We start from the raw sequence: 19,304 nt of genomic DNA on the forward strand, positions 1-19,304 counted from the left end.
CAGCATAGAAGAGAAAAATGTGTTTTCATATCTGATGGCATAGAGGAAAGGGTATCTCTGATTTTTGCAGATTGCAAGTGGAGTTGTTTGGGGAAAAATTGTTATGTTTAGAAGGGCTGAAAAAATATGAATTAGCAAAAAATAATGTTTTCGTAAACTTCTGTCATGTAGATTACTTAGCTGGCAGCAGACTAAGGAGTTCAAGGAAAAGGGCAGTGGGGTGAAGGGTGAAGGCTGCTTTTCTCAGGTCACCTGGGGGATAGATTACAATGTAAGATTTGTGAATGTACAACCATACCTCCCAGTGTGTCCCAACTGAAGTCATACTGGTATCCTTGCTTGGGAACTTAAAACATCCACAGTAATCTACTGTCACTTTTTTAAGTCATCCAGGAGGAACATACTCCACAGAAACTCCTGCAGGACCAGAGTACAGCTTACACTTCTGCAGATAAGATAATCTGTCAAAGAGCAGATTCAAAGGATAATCCATGAGAAATATTTTGAAGGATCAAACCCTACTTTCATTCCCAGTGCCCAGCCCTAGTTTTCCACTACAGTGTCTGCTGCTTCATGTGAACATGCACAGGCACTGCATGTGACAGTAGCACACACATCAGCCCATCACATCTATGGGCTGATGCGAGAGGTGGCCTTTCAGGAGCCACCATTAGCCCTCACAGTACTCTTTTCTTCCCCTTTCCTACCCTTTATAGGAAAGCGATAGCAAAGTCTCCTATCTTTGTTGTCAGCCCCTTTCTGGGACTCACCGTTGCTGAGGCATGTTGGCCACAATCACAAGTGACACCAGCAACCCCATCTGGGGCTGCTGAAACCTGGGTTTTAGCAAGGCTGTAGATCCTGTGCTCTCTTCTGGCTCTTTTCAGTTGCAGAGAGACAGATCCAAAGCTCAATGAGCCCAGGGGAATATTTTTCAACTGGCTTCATCAAGCAGGTGAGGCTCCCATGGTCTATTGCCACCTCGCTGTAAAGACCGTAATTTTGCTGGGACAAACTGCTTATTACCCAGTTGCAAGTTTAATAATAACCATGGGCTGTGATTCCTCCTAAGGAACTGAGGAGCTGAATTAAGTGTTATTAATACCAACAGTATTGCACTAACACCGGAAAAATAGCAGAATTAATAATAATGTTATCTTAATGACAGTGTAAATATAAGGTAAGTAGTGTACCTGGCTTCTGAGAAGTGTGAAGCCAGATGATGATTTCCTCTCAGGGCAGTGATAAACAACTCAGTCATACTGAGTTTAGACTTTTAGTAATAATTGGCTTGGAGGGAAAAAAAATATATAAAGCGCAGTCACAGGTTAACTACATTATAATTACATGGTGTAATTTCAGCCCCTTCTCCCGGAGTGGAAGGCACAGGTTTTATCTGATCAGCCTCCGTGTGTAATTCCCTACTAGGTTTGGGGCTAAGCATTGCTGTGCTGGTTTTAAAAATGACTAAGTGGATATACAGAGATTGCAATGCACCCCAGGTCACAGCGAGCTTGGCAATAGGCTCAGGAGTGCAACCTCCAGCCATGGGCACATGAGGCTGAAGTAAAAAGTGGTGGCAGCATCTGCACGGCCATCAGTGCGTGCAGCTCCCCGTGCCACCTAGGCAGGGTTTTGGAGCTAAGCCTGGTGGTGTTGCCCAGGTTCACTCCCAGAGTGCCCAGGCTCTGTGAGTATGGCGGCCTCGACCAGCAGCAATAACAGCTCTCATCACCTTGATGGAGCTGGGATAGGGTGTCTCATGACAGTTTAGCAAATCCTGATGCCTGGTTACCTTCCCAAAACAGTTTGCCAGATTACTCCCAAAACCAGCAAATAGTTGGTCACATCACATGATTGGAAAAGGCACCTCTAAAAAGCTTGTTTGTGAGTAGCTGCAAAAGCCAAAATTGGAAGCCAAGGGCAGCACTAGATACCAGTCGTGACTTGAGTGGTGTCTTCCAAAGAAAGGGTAGAAATCCATTGTCTGTTGTTGCTTCTTGAATTTTTGCACCCTTTTCTATTTTCACTGGAAGGCTGATTGTGAAACCAAGCTCCAGAGAGGGGAGAAAGAATGGATGCTATTCGCATTTTTCATCTCACCAGCCCCTCCTGGATAGAAATCTGTTCAGCTTCCACAAGAGTAAACCTAAAGCAAGGGAAGAAGTTAACTCTTTTGCCTTTTCTTTTTTTCAACTGTGTCAGCCCACACACTTTAGTTAGGACAAGTAGGACAAGTCAGGCCTCTTTTAATGTGTGATGGGGTGCAGAGACACCCAGAAGCGTCGGGTGGTATTTCTTACAGTGCTCTATCCAAAGTCTCAGCTAAGTTACCCAGCATGTGACAGTAGATGCTGAGCCCAGGAAAATGAAATATCTGATTGTGCTCAACTTTCATGAGATTGTCCCACGAGCTGACTCCAGGTACTGAGTAAGAAACTTGAACATTTTCTTGACACACAACTAATGCTTAGGTATCTTCTTGGGGAAAGCAGAAATGTTACAAAGGTGTGTGGTACCACTCATCTCCCATCAAACCTGAAACCTTTGTGCCAAGTGAAGTCCCTCTATCTGTCACCACTGGTGACTGCAGGGCAGGTTGAATAACTCTCAGCTTTGTTTTCCAAGAGGCTGAAAGGCACAACCCACTCCCTGATGAGCAAAAATGGGGGTCCCATGTTGCTCACTGCATAATACTAGAAACATGAGAAAAGTTGAGGTGAAAAGGGGAGCCCAAAGTAGTAAAGCTGTCTGTTGGCCCTGTGGTGCAGAGTAATCATTATTTAAGTGAGAGTAACATCTCTGTCCTTAAATGTACTGCACTGCAGATGGAAAGCTTACTTGGGAAACAGTGTAATTGCTTCCCAGTGGCATTGTAACATCTGCAGATTAAGCTATTCCCTCCCAGCCTCCATGACTTGTCTCAGCACCCTTCTTTGGGATACTCTGGGTGTCTTCTTGCTTGGTCAAGGCAGATCCAGAGAGGGAGGAGCTATTCTATCAGTGTCGAAAGGTCCTGCTTGCTGGATGCTTTAAGATTGCTGTGTTGGGTTTTCATGGCAAGGTTTGGGGGAGGGACTCCACGCAGCAACAGGGGAAGAGTAAAAGAAGTCATGCCCCTGAGGAAGAAGGAGTGGCAGAGAGGACATGAGATGAAATGACCGCAGCTCCCACTTCCCATCCTCCTGTGCTGCTTTGGGGAGAGGTAGAGAAAATCGGGAGTGAAGTTAAGTCTGGAAAGAAGGGAGGATGAGTGTTTTAAGATGTGTTTGTATTTTCTCATTATCCGACTCTGACTTGATTGGTAAAAATTAAAATAAATTAAATTCATTTTCCCCAAGTCAAGTCTGTTTTACCTGTGACAGTAACTGGTGAGTGATCTCTCCCTGCCCTTATCTTGATCCACAAGCCTTTAGTTGTATTTTCTCTCCCCTGTCCAGCTGAGGAGCGGAGTCTGTCTTGGCAGGCACCTGGCATCCAGCCACAATCAACCCACCACAATTACAGTGAAGGAAAATGTTTCTCCAAGAGGCGCAAAAACAATTCTCGACATCCAGGCTAGCTCTCGTCATGGATAACCCACAGGCAGTGGGAGCAGGGACAGGAGCAGAGCACAAGCAGGGAAGACCCCCACAGCTGAGCAGAGCTGTCCTCCAGCAAGGGAGAAGAAAGCCCAGAATTTGCAGAAGGACCTTTGTATAGCTTGGGAATCTCTACCACAGAGTCATGTGAAGCCCACTTCCATATTCTCCTGACTAAAGCATTCTACACTTTTGCTGTTTAATAGGGAGCTACTCGACATGTTGTACAAGCTGTTAATAAGTGTACTTGGTTCCTAACATCCATGCCTGTAAAATTTTTTTCCCTCCTTGTACAGGGGAAAGTCTCTAGGCATTTCCTCACCCCCTCTTTTCTTTAAATAATTTTTCTCTCAGTCTTCATTTCTGCTACAGGGAATCTCCCTGAAAGGTGTATCCTCACCATGTTTATCCTTACCCTTGTTAGCCTGCTTAGTAAAAGGGCTTTAAAGGCTGGCATAAAGACAGCAGTATTTTGAACAAGGGATGAGAGGAAGGAAGCCTACCCAAAATGCTGGTATTTACCCCTTTGTAAAAGACATTCAGGTCGCAGTGGAGCCACGCTCTGCTATAACGCTGCCAAAACCAAGGGTTTCCTCATATTTTAGGGAAAACCTTTCATGGGAATCCAGGTAGTACAAGCAGCAGGGGAGGTCACTGGACGTGACTTTCTGTCACTGGTGTATTAATGGATTGGTAAGACAAATGTAACGTCTTGACATGCTGAACATTTTTGCCTGCTGGTGCTAAGCTGGCTGCTTTTCAATGGGGCTTGACTTGCACAGGGATGCCTGCAGCACTGTGTTCCTGCCCCCGTGCCCTCAGCCCCTCACTAGTTAATCAGCCAGTCCTTCTGATGGATTCTTTAAAATCCAGCATTACAGTAAGACCCGTGGTCACACCTGGAGCATATTTATATTACTGTACAGAAATAATTTCAAATAGATGGAGTGAGTCAGGGAAAAGTCAGGAAGAACTTCAGAGGGACTCCAGATTATCAGTATGGAGCTATGGGGTAAGGGAGCCTCTTTCCCTAGGATGCTCCAGAACAGACCAAGACTCATGCACTGCCCATAGAGAGCTGATTTCTGCCCCAAATGTACCCCATGAACAATGGGGCATAATTCTGTCTGACGTCGCTTGCAGTGCCCGCAGGAGGCTCCTTGCTCCTTTCAGTGTCCTTCCTTGGAAAGTAGGCCCTATGCTGTGGATTTCTGTGGATTTTTTTTAATTTTTTTTTTTATCAGGCTAAAGAAGGATATATTTTATCATAATGGTTTCAAATCCAATGTGTACAGGCCAACGCAAATAGGGTATTACAAGTTGAAGAACTGTACCTCAGGCACCATTTTATTAGAACTAGTGTTTACATCAAACAATACATCCTAAGTACTTCATATTAAGCTTGGACAAATCATTTGCCTGAGGATTAGGGTGTTGTGCCACTGAAATGTAATCCTTCTGTTGATTTTTTTTTTTAACTGCCAAAGCAAACATGGTAAAATCAGTAACTGCTAAAAAAACAGAAGGGTGAAAACCTTAGCCTCAATTTGATGTGTTAAATGAAACAAAGTAAAAATTATCAATGTGGGTTTGCCAACAAGTATCTGAACAGCAGGTCAGATTTTCACCTGTGTAGATCAGCAAAACTCTGTGGGATGACAAAAAATGTTATGGTGGTTTTCATTGTTCCACGATGGGGGGTGAGGAGGGAAGAGAGAACTGGTCTGGCAAAAAGATGTAGGTGACTCTAGCACGTGGAAACTTGTGCTTGGTGGAAAATCTGGGGAGCAGAGCCAGGAGCAGTGGCTAGAGCAGGCTATGTCCCACCAGATGATGCCCCATGCCCCTGTGCAGCCCAGGCATCATGCCCTGCCCCAGCAGACAGGCAGAATGGCACGAGTGAGAGCGTCAGACTTCAGGGGATGGCCTCTGCTCCCAAAAATGGAGGAGCAGGTGTTGAGCCATGACACACAGATGTGCAACACCAGCTGTGAGGAGTGGTGGGCGACAGGGGCCCAGCTAAAATTTGTGGTGTTATTTGAATTGGAACCAGGCTAATGCCCACTGACTCCACAAAAGCAAGCTGTGCTCCACATAAATACCTCATGCCTTTCCACTACCCAGCAAAGCACATTTCTCCCTGTGTCTTACACAACCACAGTATTCGCTTTTACATGCATGCACTGTTTGGGCCCCTTTTAACAAAAGACACCCCCAAAGGACAAGTCCTCAGGCACAAAGGACACCCCTGATGGGAGCTGCCATTGGGTGTTGAGAGGCAAAAAAGCTTGACATCAAGCTGAGCACAAAACGCCTTCCATTTCCTCACAGGGATTTAAGCTCATGTCAGAGGCAACACAAATATTACATAGATGCAGTCCCTGAACCAAAAGCCACAGTAATTCCTTGGAGGCTGTTTTCAATAGAAACCCCATAGCAATAGTGAAAGAGGATACATTTCCATCCTAAGTAAGAAAATACCTAGATATAAATATTTGGTTGTATTGAGAGTGAGGAATTGGGACTCTGACTCCAAACTTTCTTGGACTTCTGCAGCACCAGCATTTCACCTGTTGGTTCCTTTGACCTCCAGCAATGTGGTGATTCTCACATGCTCATATGCACTTTGGGCATCTCTTCCCTGCTGTCTCTCTCTTCCCTCCTTCCAGAACAAAGTCTTATTTCCCCTGTGGATGCCCTCCATCCACCCCCATGATTTTTCCCTGGCTGGGCACCCCTAGTCAGTGCTTCTAAGCTGCTGGCTGGTTGAGGCTTCAGGAATCAAGAGGGAGCAAATGGGCAGCAATGGTCTGTCCCTTCCTTTGCCAAGCAGGGTCAGGCTACTTAGTTTGTATGCTTTGGTTTTATATATGTGTGTCTGTGCCTATCCACTTATCTACATCTGTATAATACTGCATCTTTGGAAATTACGTACTTAATAGATCTAGATCTTGCTAGAGACGTAGATAGAGATATAGATATGAGACATATATGAAGAGGTTACCCAATACTGTGACAAGTGATGGTGTGCAAGCACATGCATAATCCTTGGGGCTGATCCCACAGTCAAACAGATGACTTTCAAGTTTAAAGCTAAGGACAATTTTAGGTGTTTCTAAATAAAGAATTCAGCCATCACTGAGGCAATCACCTCCATCCTTTTGGAAAGAATAGTCACTGAAGACAGCATGAAGAAAAAAGAACACAGAGACTTGTACTCTTGCATCACTGGGAAGAAAACCAAGGATTATATCTAAGAAACTAACTAGTAATTTGCTAATATGGTCCTATACTTGTGTGCACACACAGCATACTTACTGCTTGTTTCACCATAGTTAAAAAAAAAATTAAAAATTAATTTATGTTCTTTTACCAGCCATGAGTTACAGGCCTTGTAACTAAACTCAGCAGCAGCTCTTTGCCTGCTAGACTTTGTGGCTGCTGAGACATATCACAGACTTGTGAGGGCTCAGCAGCTCAAGTCAGGTATGAGAGCCACAGAGGTGTATCCCACCCTGCAGGCCATCAGCCCTCTCACAAGCTTCCTGGATGACTCCTGCCTTGCCATAGGTGAGCTAAACACTCAAAGTTGTGTCTGTTGCAGAGTGTCCATGATCACATACCGCATTCTCCTGCTCCTGTCTAAGACTTTTGGAATCACCAGATTTTGTGCAGGGGCACGGAGCTGCCAGTTTCATTGAAAGTCTGCTCATGCAACACTCCCCTAGGGCATCTAGACACTCAAGCATTCGAAAGTATTGTGAAGATCATGCTTGCAGGGTCTCCATCAATGTGTCTGATTTGAGGGGTATCCACAAGATGTGGCAGAGATGATGCCCAGTCCCTGCCCATAAACAAAACCTCGTTGATGAGTATTAGGGCATAAAAGAACTGCAGCAGTGGCAAGTACCATGGTTTTCTTGCAAACAGCAAGAAAATACTTTTTAATGTTATTTATTACTTTTGAAAACAAATTTTGGGCTCAAAATTACACTCTCAGATTCCAAGTGTCTTTCTGTTGAGTCAGAGCTGCTGTGCATTTTGTTAAACTAAGCCATGTGCTGAGAGGTGATATTTCCTCTCCTTATGGGCCCATTCTAGAAAACCATGACTCCCAAATTAGCAGAGAAGAAGAAGAAGAGTGTTGACCTGCTGAAGCAGGGCTCGTACTGATTGAATCTCCCAGTAGATCCCATCCTGTCTGCAGTTTCAGCATGGTACCTCTAAACAAGGCACCACTTTAAGAGCTTCACTTTGCCAGGGTTCCTAGTAGCACTGATGGATGCTACTACCTTTACTTCAAGCAGAAATTTCACAGAGATCACACATAGGTGAGCAGAGCAGATTAAAACAAACAAACAAAGAAAAAAACCAACAGGAGGTAGAACCCGAAAAATTAGGAAATTATAAGCAAATAGGGAACACAAGCAGGAGTATTGCACACAAAGGGTAATAAACATATGGAATAAATTAGGGGAGTAGGCAATGGAAGCAAACCATGTAAATGAGTTCCACAGACACCTAGGCTTGCTGCTGCAGAAGGAGGGGATGGGGGGAGGAGGATGGAAAAGCAGGAAAGTGGAATTAAAGAGGCTTTTCCTGTTCCCATGGCCTTTTCTCATGGTTCTTATACTCTCCGTATGCTTAGGTATTGCTGAGACTCCAGATCAATAAGCAAGTGATATTTGTAGGTTCCATATGTACAAGCACACCTAGGCATACAGTTTCTCTTGGTTTACATCAAATGCTGAGCCTGCCTTCAAAGTATAGGATCAGGATCTATATTGCAAATTAAAATACAAGCATCTTAATTTCCCTGAAACTCTAAACTCTCAATTTTACCATCCTGATGAGAGGATGGGGAGAGTATAGAGATATCCAAAAAAAAAGGAAGCAGAAGAGAAAAAAATTCATGAAAGCATGTTCTGACTTGAAAGAGCCTGTACATGGGAGGGGAACAACGGGTTTGATAATATTAAAAATAGCTTGGTCACAAGCTGGACCTGCCAGAGTTAATCTTATTGCACTGGTTTTACTGACATTTTAATGTCTTATGCAGAATTTACAGTACATTATTCACTAAGAGCTTTGTTCCCACCACAGAACATACAAACTCACTGCTAGCCCCTTGTACATGTACACTTTTTATGATGATGCTGTGGAGTTAACTCTCAGGGGTTTTTTCCTTTTGATCCCCACTGTGCTCACTTGTGGTGCCAGGCTTGTAGCTACAACCAGGTTTGGCACCAGCCCTGGGCTCTTGTGCCAGATCCGAGGGGATATCACCCTGTCAGCAGGACAGAGTGGAGGCAAGACAGAGCTGCCTGCTACAACAGAGAAGATGCTAAATACAGACTTTCTCCTGGGTTGTGTGGGCGTTTCAATTTATCCTGGTGCTAGTAGAGCATTTACTGTAGCTCAGGCAGCAGACAGGGCTGGGGAACAGTGGTGGTGGCTGCTGCAGACAGGAAGAGTCAGCCCAGGCTGCAAAAATTGAGAGTTTCACATGCTCTGCAAGGAGTCTCTTTGAGAGATACAGAGAGGTAGAAAACCATCAGAGACAACCTGATCCATGGCTTGCACAGTGGGGCTGAGGCTGCTGAATGCCACACCAGCTCTTCCCAGAGGGAGCAACGCTTGGACGTGCAGGAGGCTCCTCGCCTGCGGTGGAGCAGCAGAGGCAGCACTGGCACTGACACAAGGCTGGACCCGTGCCTCCTGCAGCACTGACCACCAGGGCTTAAACGCTTCTGTTAGCACAAGCCTCGCAGGTGGCACCTCTCTCTATGCATATTCTTACATTCTCTTGCTACTGGATGAACTGGGGATAAAACACAGGAGATTTTACAATTTCATTTAAATTGCATCTTTGAAAGGCAAACAGAGTGAAGGAAAAACCCACCACCACCATTTAGGAACTAGAAATTCACACATCATGCAGGAATTAAAAGTTGAATGGGAAACCTTTATTCTTAAATTTTTGCATTTGCAATATCCTCATATTTAACTTCTGCATGTCTTGAGTTTATATCTATAATCTACATCCTGATATCAAGAATACGAGCACACAAGACTGACATGTTAGTGGGATTTAGTTAAAGCAAATTTGATTCATGTTTCTATTCATGGATACAGAACAAATCCTCCTTTGCACCCAGTAATCTAAAAAACCAATTACAAGGGGCTTGTAGTTTGTTTCTGGAAAAGTCACACCCTAGTGCAAACTCTTTCATATCTTCCTTTTATTCTGTATGTCTACACCATGCTTATTTCCTCCAGTGCACTGGAAACCCTATACCACTCTACAGCAGGAAACAGAAAAAAATTATTTATGCAAGAATTTGAAAGGCAAGAGGCTTGCATTTCTTTCCAGATCTGTGTCAGGTGGGATGTTTGGCCTTGAATAACTCCTTTAACAACTTGGTGCTTCAATTCCCCTCTCACTAAAGGACTAACATCAGCAATCTCCTAGACCCAAGATATCAAAAGTCCTAGGGCCAGGGACTCTGAAATATAACACTAGACCAACACACAGAGATATAGATAGCACCCATTCTTCAATTAGTTTTAGGTAAAACCAAAAAGTGGCAAAGTTTCCTGGTAGCAAGACCCCCCTGATAGTGGGTCCGTCTAGCTAACTTCCTGGGAGACACAGTGGGAAGGAAACAGAAACAATTACAGAGCTTGGCCACATTATGCTCCACAAGCTAGGATGGCCCCCAGCACCCCAGCAGGCTCCCAGGTCAATGGCTCCGGGGCGATTTTCTCTTTCCAAGCACAGCTGGGAAAGGCATGTGAGCACTGCAAGCCATTGCTCTCCCCGGACTTGCAGAGCCTCTCCTTGCCTAGATGACTTCTCTGACTCACTTGGAACAAAATTTGAAGAAGAAGGACTGATCATGCCCTCACTTGCCTGGGAGGCATTGCTGAACCATCATCAGAAATGGCCTGATTGCTATGAACAAGGGGAAGCACATTTTGAAGAGGCCTAGGCAGGGATGCCAAGACACATCATACTGCTCAGCTGTGTTCAGAGTCCTTTCCTGGAAGTTCACAGGAGGCGCTTAGGGACAGGACAAAGGGCAACGGTTGGGGAGCCACAGGTCTGTCTGTCCCTCAGAGGACCCTATGGAAAAGGCTGCCAGTTTGCGTTCTGCCAGCAAGATTCTTGTTGAATATCAGAGACTGGGTCTGGGGGAGGCCATTGAGTTAGAGGCAAACGGCTCCTTTGAGGAGCAGCCAGAGAAATGTGACACAGCCATGGAAGAAACGCAGCAGTGGATGCATACAACTGTTCCCACCCTGGACACTGCCTGGGCAACAGCGAGGAGGGAATCAGAAGTGACAGTACTACTTTCACGCTCAACAGGGTGAATCCAGGACACAGGCACAGCTTAAAATGTGACTTTCCCATCACTTTGGGTTCAAACCTTGGTGTCATTTATGTGCAGGGTTGTGGGGTTTGCTGCCTTTCCTTGAGAATTTTTCCTTCTCGTTAATTTTATCCATAAAACAGAAAGAGAAGGATCTATCAGTAAGGGTGTGAGGGACGACACAAGTGCCATGGCAGCTCGACCTCTTTGTCCAGATCTCCAAATACCAAGGCTTAGGAGTGGCTTTCCTAAAGTGACAAGTCCCGCTGAACTCAGTGGGTGCACACTGTCCCATCAATCATCTGCAGAATCCAGTTTTGCATATGCCTTTATTAGATACTCCCCTGACAAATGTAAACTTGAAAGGCACAGACCTAAAGTACTCTTTTTGTCTTTATTTTCTAACTTATTCTTAGAAACAGGCCAGCAAGTATTTTTAGTAAAATTTTCACCTGCTTCCAAGTCAGTTCAGCTGATCTTAAGATAAGGACATAGACACAAGGCACACAGGGATCAGATTTTTAAAGCACTGAAGTACCTGAAAGTGCAGAGAGACACCTAGCTGTTTCCCATTGCTCTCAGTACAGAACTAGGCACAGCCCAGTAAATGTAATTCCAGAACCTCTATACTGCAAAAATGTGAAGAACATTTCATTAATCTCAGGTGTCAACATCTTGTAAGTTATATTTTGCAACTTAATCCACAGCAGCCAGCCTTATGTGTTGAGAACAATCTTAGTACAGGAGCCTGTGCTAATTAGTTATAATCTATTATATTCCTCACACAGACAATGAAAGAACAGTACTTGTGTACTGTGTTATGATCCCACTTCCTCCTACCTATTCCCTATGACAGAAGTAACAGAAAACAGTGTAAGTCTCCCAGGTCCCAGTGTGGTTCCCAATGTCCCCACCAAGATGTAGATCACCTGCATCCTCATCCCAGCACACACACCAAGTCATCACACTGGCCAAGAGGTGAATGAGCAGCCCCACTAAAAATGTGTCCGTGCAGAAGGTCTTGAGTGTTCACACTAATAAAAATGAAAAGTTGACAAGTTTGGGCCCTAAATGTTGTCAGCATTTATTCTCATGGCTTGGCTAATTATAGTTTACAGTGTTGGTTAAGAAAATTTACGCTTACCGGTGAGTAATGTGTAAATCAAGATTCACATGAGGGCAATTTTTTACAAAAAACACAGTAAAATGCTTCAAAATTATACTGGCAATGGAACTGCAACCAGCATGACAATTAGACACAATGTTAATCAGATATGTGCAAAATTAACCAGATTATTCTATTAGCCTGGGAGAGATGGTCAAGCTCCTTCCAGCTCTCACTTACCATTTCCTTTAAGGTGATGATGATGATAGTTTTATTGTTAGAGTAAAATTTCCCCTGTTGTTCTTTTCTCAAGAGTCCAACTGGTTTACAACAGGGTAGTTACTTAAGTCACTCTTTCAAGGAATAGCTGTTCAATCTCAGCTGCTGCTGTTGCACTAAATTGCTCTTATTTTCAAATCCATCTGTCTGTTGCTATTTTTAATGTACTCATCCTGATGAGAACTGCACTCACACCACCACGCCGTGCCTCACACAAAAGGGACTAAGGAAACACACCTCAGCTCCTCCAAAATGAGTTGTTTAGGCTGTGAGCTTCACTTAAACCTGTCTTTAGAACACAGGTAGAGCACTGTGGGCATGCTCATAGCTTCCTGCTCAATTCCTGAATCTCTTGAGCAACCTACCTACAAAGAAAATCATCCTGGCATCAGGGCTGCCTCAGAACACATGGATGTTTGCAGGCTGTCTGAAGTACAGCTTTTCCCCTATGTTGTGGTTTAGGAATGGTATTCTTCCATTTAGTACTCTGGCTAAAACCATGCTCTGCTTCCCCTCTCTCCCCTCCAATTGGAGGCACAAAAGCTAAAGATCATGGGTTGAGATAAGAACAATTTACTGGAAACAGCAGTGAGATAAGAAAACAAACAGTAAGAGCAACCATATTAATAACAAAAAGTGTAAGAAAAGAATTTACACAGAAAGCTCCTGACAGTAAACAATACCAGACTGCTCAGTCCACCATGTTTACTTGACCAGAAGGAAGCCATTCTCCCACTTCTCCCCAAAAGAGAGAGGGAGTCCCTTTCCCCCTGCCCTCACCAATGATGTGAGGTGACATAGCATAACATCCAGGCCTTAGCCATGCCCCCTCACAGTTACTGCAAAAAATGAACCCTGCCTTGGCCAAAACCAGGACACCTTGCCAGACCTCATAGCATATCTTCAATCAGCCCAGCGCAGGAACCTGCACATCCTGAAGGGATGCAGAGCAGTGCTCATTCCAGGGAGTCTGTGCAGAGCACCTCTGCAAAGCCAAATATCATGGTTCAGATCCCAGGGGCGCACTAGACAAACACCACTATGGGTATAAGTGGTGCAAACCTACAGCTGCCAGTGGGAAAATGAGCTGCAGCATCCCTCCCTCTCCTGTCCCGCCAGTACTCCCTGCAAGTGTAGTAGGATCACTCTCCAGGTGTTTGCTGAAAACAGCACATAAATGTTTCAAACACCACTTCATAGGTGTACTCAAAAGCCATAAAGAAAACAGGAGGTGAAAAGCCTCAGCTCAAACCCTCAAATACCAAATATTCTTCTCCCCCCTATGCAATTTTACAGGCTGAGAAGTGATGTTAGTAGAAACCTCTGTTTTACAGCTTTTCCTCAAAAAGTCAGCATACAGTCAGCCTCAGAAGTGTTACTGATGTTGCCTGAAGAAGACCTCTTGGATTTACGGGCAATAATTAATACTTAATCTTTAGCTCCAGCGAGGCAGCTGTGCTGCAGGGTTAGTAGGAGTCACCATGTTGGTAAACGATAATTGCACTGCACATACAGTCCTGAGCTGAGTACCCTGCAATTATGGGGAAGGTTTCCTGGGCCTCTTGCAAAGGCCCTCAGGTTAGGAAGGTCTCACCAGGCAAGCTGGGAAGACCCTTCTCTATGTAAGACAAATTTTAAGGCAGGGCGGCCTGGGCAGCTGAAATCTCTGAGGACAAGGGACAGACAGAGCCTAAGAAAGAAAGATCCATCAGGTCACCCATGTCTTGCTGGCAGCAAGAGTCAGGGCTGCTTGCTCTGTGCTATGTCTTTATACATCAAATCCAACACCTTGAGTCACTCTGAATTGGTCCATTTGACCAGTTGAGGAGGGATAAATGGGATGCTGAGCTCAGGTGTACTTTGCTCCCTGTGGCTGCCACAGGATGAGAAAAGCACTGCTCCCCTCTCTCTCTGTTTTGACTTCCACCACAATTATGTCCATTCTCTGAGGTGGGAGTACCATCCATAGGTCTCAGCTGTGTTGGCTGAAGGAACCCTTGCCCGTTGCTTGCCATACTGGTGGATGGGAATACCTTGGGTGCAGCCCGAGATTCTTGCAGGCACCAAGAAAGTCTCCTTCAAAGGTGGTAAAGGGCCTATGGAGAGTGGCAACACTGGTTACTCTTCGATAAAGACTCATCTTCCTGACACCTGGCAAAGTCTGGCTCCTCTGGAAACAAAATAAACAAGGAGTAAAAGAGGTTAGTTTTCATATGAGCAAAGGAAAAGACAGTTTACCTACTGTTATATACAAGAAACACCAGTCAAACACCAATACTAGCAAAATAGTACCATGGATATTTATAAGGGACCAAATCACAAAGTCTTGAAGTCATTTATTAGTCATAGCTTCAAGGGTTTCGTCAGACCTCTCTCATACTGCAGGTTGTGCTCTATATTGAGCCCAATCACTCAGATTAGACTCGGTCACATTACCAGTGTGGACATCCACATCTCTGCCAAAATACAGGGATGAATGGGACTGCTGGTTCTCCTAGTAGCTTATTCAAGTGGTTAATCTCTTGCCTGTGCCTTATCTTGCATTTGAATTTGTCTGGCTCCAGCTTCTGGCCTATAGTTTTGGAGAAGGTTCCTTCTGGGAGAGGTATTTTCTCCCCAGGAAGGTATTGTCATGCGGGGCACTTGTTGCTCACCACAGGATTCCCCTCTCAGCTGGGGGCACCAGCCCCAAAGGCAGAAGCCAGAGTCACACAGCCTGACACTAAGTAAACACCCCGGCTCCATTTGAATGGAAGAGCTGTCAAAGTGGCCTCAAAAAAAAAAAAAAAAAAAAAAAAAAAAAAGTCTTGCTGGGCTCTGCTGTATTTGTTTTAGTTCCACTTTGCAGTCTGGGGAAAGGGGAAAGGAGAGGATAGGTATCCCTCAGCCCTCTTCTCCAAGCCATCCCAGCCCTGGTCGGGTGCATCTGTCCCCTCACCCCCGCACTGGCTTTCGGCTCCCGTGGAGCTGAAGAGAGAATAAGATCTCTAGGGTCTGGCCTCTAAGCTGATAATTGCAGCCTCTTCACTGGCACAAGGCGGCTCTCATGCCATTTTGACCCAAACTATGTCTTTTTTCTGTATATTTTTAATTAGACTCAAGAATGCAGAAAACCCAGCGTGAGATCCTTTCATTCCCCTTTGTTTAATATCTGTTATTATGACATTAAGTGTAGGGTTTTGTTGTGGTGGAGAGTTCAAAATCCCCCTCGGTTCTACTGCTGTAGCCATGGGTTCGTGTACATTAAAGTGGTCATTTTCGGATTAGCTCTTGCTTTCCCTTTGATGCATATGAAACGCTGAGCCAGTTAGTTGGAGAAGGCATTTTACCTCTTTTGTTGCCCTTCCTCACAACCAACGGCAGGGAGAGGACGAAAGCCCCCTGGCTCTCTTAAATCAGAAAGGAATTTCCAAAGAGTTTAAAGCTTTAGTTGCCACTTCTGTCTGGAGTTGCCTGACGAAAAATAGGTGGGTTTGCTTCCAAACAGAGCAGGCGGCCAGGAGCCTCGTATTTGCTGCTCTTGTCATCGTCGCTTGTGTGGCCGTTGCCTGGGAATTTGGGAGTCCTGAGGGCAGTACCAGAACCGAGCTGCAGCACAGCTCCAAACTTTTCACTGGGATACACAAGTTTTAGAGGTGGGAATCAGAATTTTGCTGCAATCAGGGCTTTTTTTCTCTTCTTTCTTCCCGTTTTTTTTTTTCTTCTTTTTTTTCCCCCCTTTTTGATTTGGCAGTTAATGGGAAGCAGAACGAGGGTCTGATTGAACAAATGCTAGATTTCACGTATGCTTCACATTACACCAACAGTCTATGATTTCTTTCCGTTTACATAAGACCTACACTCTGCACGGCTGTTTCTCTGGGATGTCTGGTATTTTCTTCCGAGGAGAGAGTATTCTCGAGCCTTGAGCTCTTCCCACTTTAACCATTCATATCATTACAACTAGTCCTAAGGGCTCTCGATTAAAATAAAACTGAGTCAGTTGGAAATAAAAATAATAGAAAAAAACCGTTAGTTAGAAAAAATAAATACACATGCACAACTTTTCTACTGCCTTAGAGATCATACCAAATACTCGTGTGAAAGTCGGGCAAACCGGGGGAGGGGGAGTAAAACGTCGCGGGGGGGGGGAGGGAATGTTTATGTCAACACGGCTCAGTGATGGAATAATGCACCCCAACGTGAAGTCACAGCCGCGGGGCATGTGAAGTCACAACTTCGCCAGGTGACAGGTGCTGCAGCAGTTCAGATGCGAGGGAGTCGTTCCTGCTCCCTTCCCGCCCCCGCCCCGGGCATCGGGAACCGAGAGGCCGGGGCTGCCCCTCCAAGCACTGCTCCTCCGCTTGACATACAGATGGGGAAACGGGGCTCATGAAGTATTCCTGATCCACCAGAAAATTTTTACCTTGAGAAACCTGCTTCCTTGTTTTGTGGGGGTTTTTTGTTTGGTTTGTTTTTTTTTTAAAGACGCTACTCGTGCCTAATCAGAGAGATATGTTTTAATTTAAAAGCCAATAGACTGCAGCTGAACTGCGCTACAGAAATCCGATGTAAGGATAATTTGAAGTATTCAAAACCGCTGAGTCAGCGGCGGAGCCCATCTCCATGGATAGAATATTGTTTTTAACTCCCGCTGCTGTGTTTCACTTACTGTTATACCGATTGTATCGTGTAATTATTGTTTGTTTTCCAAAAATGTAATTACTTCTTTTTCTTTGTTTCCTTTGCAACGTTAAATCTGCCAAATGCCTGAGTAAGGCAGCTCAAGAAAAAAAAAATAAATAAATAAAGCCACTGAGAGAGGAGAAGGTCTCTTTCTCTCTCTTTAGCCGAGATTTTCCCTTTCGGACACCTTCTTCCGTCGAGTATTTAGCAAAGATACCGACACGTGTAGAACGCCAGCCCCTTTTGAGGAAGACATCGGCTCCCGGGCAGCCCCACGCGTTTCTCGGGTGGCTTTTCCTCCTCGCCGCGGGCACGGGTTTCGGCCGCCCATCACAGAGCGATCTGTCGGGGGGTGGATAGAAGTACCAACAATAACGATGATAACAATAAAGCTGTGGAGGTGTTTCCAGCCTGGTGCTGGGGCCAAGCTGCACGGCGGGACCGGGGGCCGTGGAGCCAGGGGGCGGTCTGGGGGAGTCGGTGGGGTCTCCTGCGGACCCGCCCACCCTCTCCGCGGGCAGAGAGGGACGTCTGCCCACCGGCGGCTGCCGTCCTCGGGCAGGAGGTGGCGGGGATGTCGCCCCGCAGCCGGGAAAGCGGATTCGGTGGCAAGTTTGGCCCTCGGGCCGAAAAGAAGAGAGGATGGCAAATGTTAACCTCCCGCTGAAACGGGGCAACTTTAAAGGATAGGCCCGGTGCAGGAGGGCAGCCAGGGCGGAGGGGACTGGCGTGCCGAAATGAAGGGCGGTCTTCGGCTTTCACAGCGCCGGAGGTGTCCAGGCCAGAGCCAGAGGAGTCAAACGCCCAGACGAGAGTTCAGCATCGTGCCAGGAGACGTTACTCCACTTTCCCTTTTTAATATAGGATTCGGGAAGAGTGACCCCGTATAAGATCGGCTCACCGGCTCGATAAATTATACCTGCTTTAGTCAAAACGGTGCAAAAGGGTCAGATCCCCCCCAAACCAGCAAACATCCCCCTGGCTTCCCCAACACGTTCCCCGAGCAAGAGCTTGCGGGCATCACCGGGGAAGGACTGGGCAGCTGAAGGCACTTCTCACCTCACCAGAGTCAGATCATGCTGCCGGGCTGATTTTGGAAAGGGGATGAATAGAAAGGGTAGGAAACCTCGCCCTCGCCTTGCCTGGGTAGAAGGATCAGCCGCCTAACTCCTGTCCTCAGAAGAGGCGTCTGGGGTTTCTCAGCATGGAGAAACAGATAGTCCCCAAAACCGCAGATTTTGTTTCTGGCAAACAATGCTTCCCCAGCCAGCGCTTGTGTGCGAGACAAGTAATTGTGCTCCCTTGCTTAAATAAATCATTGATGGGTGAAATTACACATGCTCACTTAAAATGTAATGTGATTAAGAGATTATGGGATCGCAGTTAATATGTTGCCTCACAGCTTCTGGACCCAATTCCTGACACCAGAAATCCATCAGCCACAACTGTCCCTCCTTGCGGGGAGGCAGCTCCTCCTGCCACCGGCAGCCATGAGGGCTGGCCGGGAGGGGGGACCGGGGGTCTCCCGCCTCTGCTCCCCGCAGGGGGCCGGAGAAGGTGAGAGGGATCTTCAGGTTTGCGTTTAAATGAATAATAACTCCTTGCTGTTGTTGTCTGGGGGGAGGAGGGGGAAGAAAAAAAGTTAAATGGAAAGGCAGGAGACGGGCTGGGGGGAAGCGAGGGGCTGGGGCTGCGCCTGCAAGCTGATTACCTCTCATCTGAAAGCTGCTCCATTTCCTCACGCATCGGGTAAGTCCTTTATCATGAGGTGGCACAAGCCCTGCCGGGGGCTATTGGTCGCCCCGAGGAAGGAGCCGGGATGGCAAGCGGGATCCTATCATCAGGCTGCATAATAACCCCGGGCTCGCCACAGCTGCGCTGTGACCCTTTGTGATGGAGCTGATAGTGCTCCCGTGAAATAATGTCCTCCTTTTGGGTGTGAAATCACCATGTTTATTAATTGAGCTAGACATGAGGGTTACCTTTTTCTTTCCAAGCCATGAAAATTTGTGATTCAGGGCAAATGGTTCCCCCTTCCCCCCCAAGTTGTGTTGCCAAAGGGTTGAGAGAGAAGGACCAGCTGGGGAGAAGAGCTATTTTGGAGAGTCGAGAGGGACCGGGCTCCAAGGCAAGTTCAGAGTAGATTCACGCGCAGCCACCCACACACCTCGCTCGGCTGTAAAAGCAGACCTCCACTCCGGCCAAGCGCGGCGAGGAAATGCAAAACTCATTTCAAAAGGATGGAGGCCGGGGTGGGGAGGGATGCGCGCAGCGCAGCCTTCCCTGGCCGTCCCGCGTGGG

General features: G+C 46.1%; 1 long non-coding RNA gene across 4 annotated transcripts; it reads right to left on the reverse strand.

Moving 5' to 3' along the window:
• Positions 1-304: 304 nt before the first annotated feature.
• On the reverse strand, positions 305-16,458 carry LOC116792898. 4 transcript variants are annotated; one of them, XR_004359297.1, is made up of 5 exons: positions 16,407-16,458; positions 16,178-16,311; positions 15,668-15,951; positions 14,372-14,508; positions 13,228-13,323 (listed from the first exon to the last, which is right to left on the reverse strand). It is a non-coding gene; the product is annotated as an uncharacterized LOC116792898 (long non-coding RNA). The 4 variants fall into 4 exon arrangements; XR_004359298.1 differs by lacking the exons at positions 13,228-13,323; positions 16,407-16,458 and adding an exon at positions 305-417 and having other exon boundaries at positions 16,178-16,398; XR_004359296.1 differs by lacking the exon at positions 16,407-16,458 and having other exon boundaries at positions 16,178-16,398.
• Between the last annotated feature and the right edge of the window lie 2,846 nt (positions 16,459-19,304).

The sequence above is a fragment of the Chiroxiphia lanceolata genome, chromosome 1, assembly GCF_009829145.1.
Source record: "Chiroxiphia lanceolata isolate bChiLan1 chromosome 1, bChiLan1.pri, whole genome shotgun sequence".
Classification (NCBI taxonomy): Eukaryota; Metazoa; Chordata; class Aves; order Passeriformes; family Pipridae; genus Chiroxiphia; species Chiroxiphia lanceolata.